This window comes from Hibiscus syriacus, unplaced genomic scaffold, assembly GCF_006381635.1.
Source record: "Hibiscus syriacus cultivar Baekdansim isolate YM2019G1 unplaced genomic scaffold, ASM638163v2 tig00110904_pilon, whole genome shotgun sequence".
NCBI classification, from domain to species: domain Eukaryota; kingdom Viridiplantae; phylum Streptophyta; class Magnoliopsida; order Malvales; family Malvaceae; genus Hibiscus; species Hibiscus syriacus.
This window is the reverse complement of record NW_024062907.1, coordinates 379,551-386,030: the sequence shown is the minus strand read 5'-3', so window position 1 is coordinate 386,030 and position 6,480 is coordinate 379,551. Positions and strand designations below refer to the sequence as shown.

The window sequence follows — 6,480 nt, the reverse complement described above, 5'->3', positions numbered from 1 at the left end:
TCATTTTTAGATTGAAAATGGTTTTAGAAATTCTGATAACATCTATAATATGTATATGTATAATTATACGGGTTATGGGTGTTATAAGTTAGGGTCCTGTTGGGGAGGGAAGGGCTAGGCTTTTGGGGATCGACGTTTGGCTTGGTCTTGGGTTGGTGTTTGGGATATGATACCTTTTATCAGCCATGGTCAATGTGATTATCGCCGGTAGTGGAATTAATCGTTTTATTGGATTCGTAGAGATCGACGAATGCAATTGTTGAAAACGCTGGAGAAGAAAGAGACAAGAGTGGAGGAGAAGTATACAACTACAATTTAACATATATGCTAGTTTTGTTAAGAATATATTAGATTATTAAGTTAGCTTGGTGGTTGGTTGTTTAATATTTTCATGAAGAACTTAGGTTCAAATGATTCTAATAAAACGACGTCGTTTTGGGTTTTTTGAGTATCAAAACAGTTGCACCAAAATAATGTCGTTTTGATGAGGGAGCCACGTCAACAATGTCATGGCGCAGAGATGCCATGTCATCATGTTGTTAAGCTATTAACGACAAGGTAACATAATTGTAGTGAAACATAAATGTCGGTGATAAAATTGGTAAAATTGAAAAGTCATTAGCACTTTCGAGCCCGAACTTAAAGGTGAGTGGTATTTAAAGTAGTTTACCCTAATATTTATATTAAATTTAGAGTCTTTTAAATATTACAAACTAAAAAATATCATATAACTTGAATATTAATAAGATAATTACTCTTTGAATATGTCGATATAAAAAGATTTTTATTATTTTTTTAATTTTGAATATTAAAGATAATTATATATTTTTGAATATTTCAAATTATAATAATATTTATTTAAGTTTAAATAGTAAAATGAGTATATCTTATTAATATTTTAAATTTAAAAGAAATAATTATCTGTTTATTTTTTGATATTAAAAGATATCTAATTGGAGTAAAACTCTTTTAAAAATCCTATAAATAGTGAGTTAAACACAAGTTTGAATAAGTTTTCATCTCAAAATTGAATAACTTCTCTTTTCTTGGAAAATAATTTCTCTTTAAAAAAATTATACTTTTCCACTAGTAGTTGGTGAAAGTCGAAGAAAACTATATAGGGATAAGTCTCAATTGTCTCCGGTAGAGATGCACAGAAGCCGGATTTCAATCCGATCCGGATCGGATAAAAACCGATCCGGTTTTTTCTCCCAACCCAAAAACCGGATTTTAAAAAAACCGGTTCGGATCCTAACCGGTTTGGAAGGTCGAATGGTGTAACCGGTGTAACCGGTTTCGGTTTGCAAAAAATCGGTTTTTAAAAAAAAACCGGATTTTTTCGGATAAAAAACCGGTTTTTTATCCGGTTTGAAAAAAACCGGTTTTTAATCCGGTAAAAAACCGGTCATTCAATTTTTCTCAAACGGTTATACTATCCGGTTTTTAAATATCCGATCCGGTTTAAAAAAAACCGGTTTTTCCAAAATCCGGTTTCGGATATTTTTTACCCAAAATCGGATATTCAGATTTTTTGTGCACCTCTAGTCTCCGGTCAAGAGATCAAAATCAAAGAGAATTTTATCTTCCATTTGTTTTATTTATTTTTAAAGAAATTAATTTCTTTCTTTTATTTTCTCAGATTTCAAATTTTGTCTCAATTGTTACTCAAGATAATATAATTAACATTTAAGAATCAAGCAAAGTGAGCATTTTGTACAAAGATATTTGAAAAACACATGAATGATCATATGATGATTACATCCGCAACATCATTATTTAGAGTTGAAATAATGGTGTATAATATAAATCAATCTGGAGGGGACATGCAAGCGTGAAGAATTGTTGCAACGATAGTGTCAACCTTAGCCAACATCGCGATCAAGCTTTGCCTGATTACTGGGACAGAGCAAAACAATGAGCCAAATATACCAGTAAGACCATAAGCAATGGCACAAAATGGAAGTGCTTCAGGTTCCTTGGCTGACAGTGCAGCTGTTCCCAATCCATGGGCACTGGAAAAAACAACAGAAGGATGTCAACAAATCGAGCTCTCACTGGTTTTATTATTGACCATTTTGGTACATACCTAGATGCAGTTGCTATTCCTCGAGCAATAGGGTCGCGAAAACGTAATTTGTCGAGCGTTGCTTGCACGAAGTTTGCACCAATTAGACCAGTCACTACAACTGCAGCTGCTGTGAGAGATGAATTGGCACCTACAAGCAAATATAGACAAGCTATCATATCCGCTGAGTGCTACCGGCATCTCTGAAGCACGGTTTATCTTCCATTTCTGTGCTCGGAGTCGAACTTTTTGGTTTAGTTATGTTATGTCAGAAATGAATCACAAGACAAAATAGCCTGCAATCTTCTGCAAAGTGTAGGTGTAGCAAGTTATCTTACCCTCAAAAAAGGAAACAATGCTGAGAGCTAATGCCACGGTTATACATCTCGGTAGAATCGAATAGTCAGGCTTGGTTCTAATCCGATTAGACGTCCAACAGAGCGGTTGAATACAAGAAAACAGGCTTGACAGGATGATTGATATGAAGATCTCAGCTGCATGTCTCTTAACAAGCTGTAAAAGCAAAAAGCATTTCATTGCTTGGGGCTTACATTACTCGTACCCGATGGAGATCGTTAAATACGGATATCTATCTGGCATTACCTTTCTCTGTTTGAACATTGAGAAAGCAAAAGAAAGAATAACAGAGCCCAAAAATCCCATGAGAATATCACCAGCTCCAGGATTAGATGACACCTTTGTAAGGTAATCTCCTTCAGGAACCACGACCAACATTGTTATATCCAACATAGAATAACAATCACATGTACACAGAGCACAAACATTAAAACAATGAACTTGTCAAGAATTGCACATCCGAGGACCGGATGCATATGTGACACTGCCATATTAGTTTTCGTTATAGCTAAAAAGGAGAAAGATTAACGTTTCATTTTACCTAATACTGCATCAACTCCCGAACCAGATAAGTACCCGAAAGCCACTGCTGCCAGATCTGCTGATAGAGCGCAGCAAATAATAGGATGAAAAACCTTTTTCACACCAGATGGCAACCTGGAAATCAGAAGAATGCAAATTGGTAAAAATTTCAAAACGGTAGATATAGAAAGCAAGTATGTTGTTGTTACAAAAAAAATGTCCATACAAATCTTCTGTAAAAAAGGAAACGGAAATTCACCCTGAACCAATCATGTAGCCTAGCACAGTGGAGGCAAGTAAGAAGGGGAGGCATGTTCGGGCCGCTGTCCCTAAAGCTGTAGGATAGAACAATGCACTAACAAATGAAGCAAGAAAGATACCGCCCCAAGCCCAGAATTCTATAGGAGCAAATGGGAAGGTTTTTCCATGGGCTCAGCATCTATCATTTCAGTCTTCACAATTTTTCGAACGGCGATAGCTGTAAAACCCGCCACACAAAGCGAGGCTAACCATCCTCCAGCTGTACAAGGAATCAAGCACTCTTATTTGCAACTATATTAAAGATTAAAATCAGTAACACATGAGAAACCATGGATTAAAGCTTTAACAATAGACATTTGTGTGAACATAAAACCGAGGCATTATTGGCTACCTTTATAATAGTGAGTTCAAGATGAACTCGGAAAATATCACCCAGTTTTCCTGGTGGAATATTGTTTCATGTAACGTACATCCTAGACTTGCTAAAGAAAAGGTTAAAACTTCTATTTTACATTTGGAGGCAACAGTGGCATGTGATTATCAAAGCCTAATTGATAAATTTACTATTCTCGTTGAGAAATTTAAATGAATTAATGCAAATCCAAGATGGTAAAATCAAACTAATCCATCCAGAAAGAATCAACAATTCAGAAACTATCATATGAGCCTTAACAAAACTTATAATTCATCAAAGCTTTTTAGGATATACCTATGATGAAGCATATCTTGAGGCCTGAAGCAGCAGGAATCTCTCTAACAGAAAGTGGCAGAACCACCAAAGCTGGAACATAGAACAATGGAAGCCATCTCTGAATGAACATGAGGGCTGGCTCAAAAAAAAATTCATCAAGCTTGTAGCAGCAGCAGGGATAGTAGAATCAAGTATGACCAAAACAGAAAATATACAAAACATTCCAACAGTGCACTTGGAAACTTTAGAGCAGCAGCCACAAAAGCTTTTTTCAAGAAGTTATCCATTGCCAGAACTATACCAATCGAAACAACCAAGTGTAGAACACCAAATACCTATACAAACAACAACAAAAAATGTCAAGAAACATTTGATCAAGTTTTCTTTTTTGATCAAAAACAAAGAAAGATTTGCTCACTTTCTGAGAGAGAGAGGAGGTGGTACTGCTGCTACTATCTGAAGCAGAAGATTTGACTAAAATCTCTCTGAAAGAGCTAGTCTCTGGAGGACCCATTTGCAGGAACTTGGATTTGGGTCCAACAACACTGGACTTATGGGGAGCAGGAGCAGTGGAATGATTGTCTTCATGCTTAAATAATTGTGGGTTCCCATGGGAAGAAACAGGTGTCGGGTTTCCACGGCTCCTGTGATTAAAAGGAAAACAGGTAGAGGGATAGGAACTGCAATGAAGGCGGCGATAGTTAAGAAGAGAAAGAGACAAATTTGAGGGTGTGGTGGTCACCAGTGAAGAAGCCATTGAAAAATGAGAGTGCGCAGAGTTTCCAGGAAAGTTCCCATTTTCACCATCTGAGGTGACGCGTACGATCAAAAATTTGTATGGACGTAAACTGCCGTTTCATCATAACACGATGAGATATTATTCCCCATTTTTTTTTTCTTATTTCTTTTTTGGGGGGAGGGGGGATGATCAATCATTGAGGTAACCGGAGTAAGTTTCATTTTCCTCTATTGACTTTCGTTGATCTAATTCGTAAAAGGTTTTGTTTGGGCCTTTATTTCAATATTGCGGATGGAGAAGTGTTTAAAGCCGTAAAATTTAGCCCAACCCACTTTAAGAAACTAAAGCCCTTTGCTATGCGCCTAGATGGTTAATATATATAATCAAGGGTCCGATTATCAGTTAAGAAAGACATAATATTAAAATTAGGGGTAAACTATGCTAGTTGATCACTCAATTTTTTTAATTAAGTGCGCTTCATCCTTTATATTTCCAATCAATGTCGGATGCACTAAGCCACCATAGGGACCAAGTGCATCTCCATTATTTTTAAAAAGTGGTTAAATTTAGCTTAATGTGTTAGGAAAAAAATTACAATTTTTGCATACCCATTATTTTTAAGAAAATAAAATTAAAATTTTGGACTCCCGTTCTTAAATTTCTGAATCCGCCACTGTTACCAATGTGTTTGATTCTAACCCTAAACCTTTTAACGAAAGTGACACATGGCAATTAAAAATTAAAAAAAATCACGTCCTTTTCTTTTTCTTCTTCTTCTTTTTAAGGGAAAACTTTTCCTCATTTCAACACGATCACGATATACCCCTCTTCAGCCGTCAGCCTGAATTCTGCAAATCCAAGCAGCAAATATAGTTTCACATATTGAATTCATATTTACTAATTGATACATGCATCACAAGGCTCACATCAAAGGAAGAAGTAATAACTCTTCCAAATGATCCACTCGTCCAAGCCTTGGAAAAGAAGATCATAACAATAGCAGACTTGCGATGACTTTTTGAATGGAATCTTGATCTTATTTGGTCAACATCTTCTCTAGATACCGTTTGTCTCTTATCTTTCCAACGGTTCTTGAATCGCATCAATCCGATATCGGGAACTCAAGATACGTTCATTTTAGTGAAAACATCGCATGCAGAAATTCCTATACGAGATTAATACGTGATTTTGTAAATATTACGAATTTTCATTATTTATATTGATTATTTGTAATATAATTTAATATAGTATGATGCATTATCTTTTAGAATTAGATTTATTATTTTATTAGGAATTAAGGATGAGTTAAAATATTATTTTTAGTTATTATTATTTTATTAGGAATTAGAGTTAAGATATGTTTAGTTTATTAATATTTTATTCATTAGTTATTTAAGACCTTTAGAACTCAGCTCCTATATAAAGAAGATTTCATTCAACTTTGTAAATAAGAATTCTTTTATTAATAATACAACGAGATTTCGTTTTTGCAAGTGTTGATTGCCTTGTGCCTTCGAAGCTTCTTCTCCTTGAGTTCTTTCAAGTTCTTGTGAGGGAGATTAATCTTCACACTCCAATTTGCCTTTTCATCGCGACTAGGAATGTTGGTTAGAGCCATATTATCGTGTTTGCCTTGTCATTGCGACTAGGAGAGCTCGATAGGACACTTATCCATCTATTTTCCTCCAATCCATCCTTACCATCATCATCTTTAACGTTCACCTTCATAAGGGAGATCTTTTGATTTATTGGTTATTATACTTTATTTTCAATTTCTTTATCTTTTATTTATCTTGTTCTAATCTTATTTCTTACCTTGTTTCCAACACCTAAAAGAAACCCTAA

General features: G+C 35.2%; 1 pseudogene; it reads right to left on the bottom strand.

Moving 5' to 3' along the window:
• Positions 1 to 1,695: 1,695 nt before the first annotated feature.
• LOC120146278 lies at positions 1,696 to 4,713 on the bottom strand (annotated as a pseudogene).
• Positions 4,714 to 6,480: the final 1,767 nt, after the last annotated feature.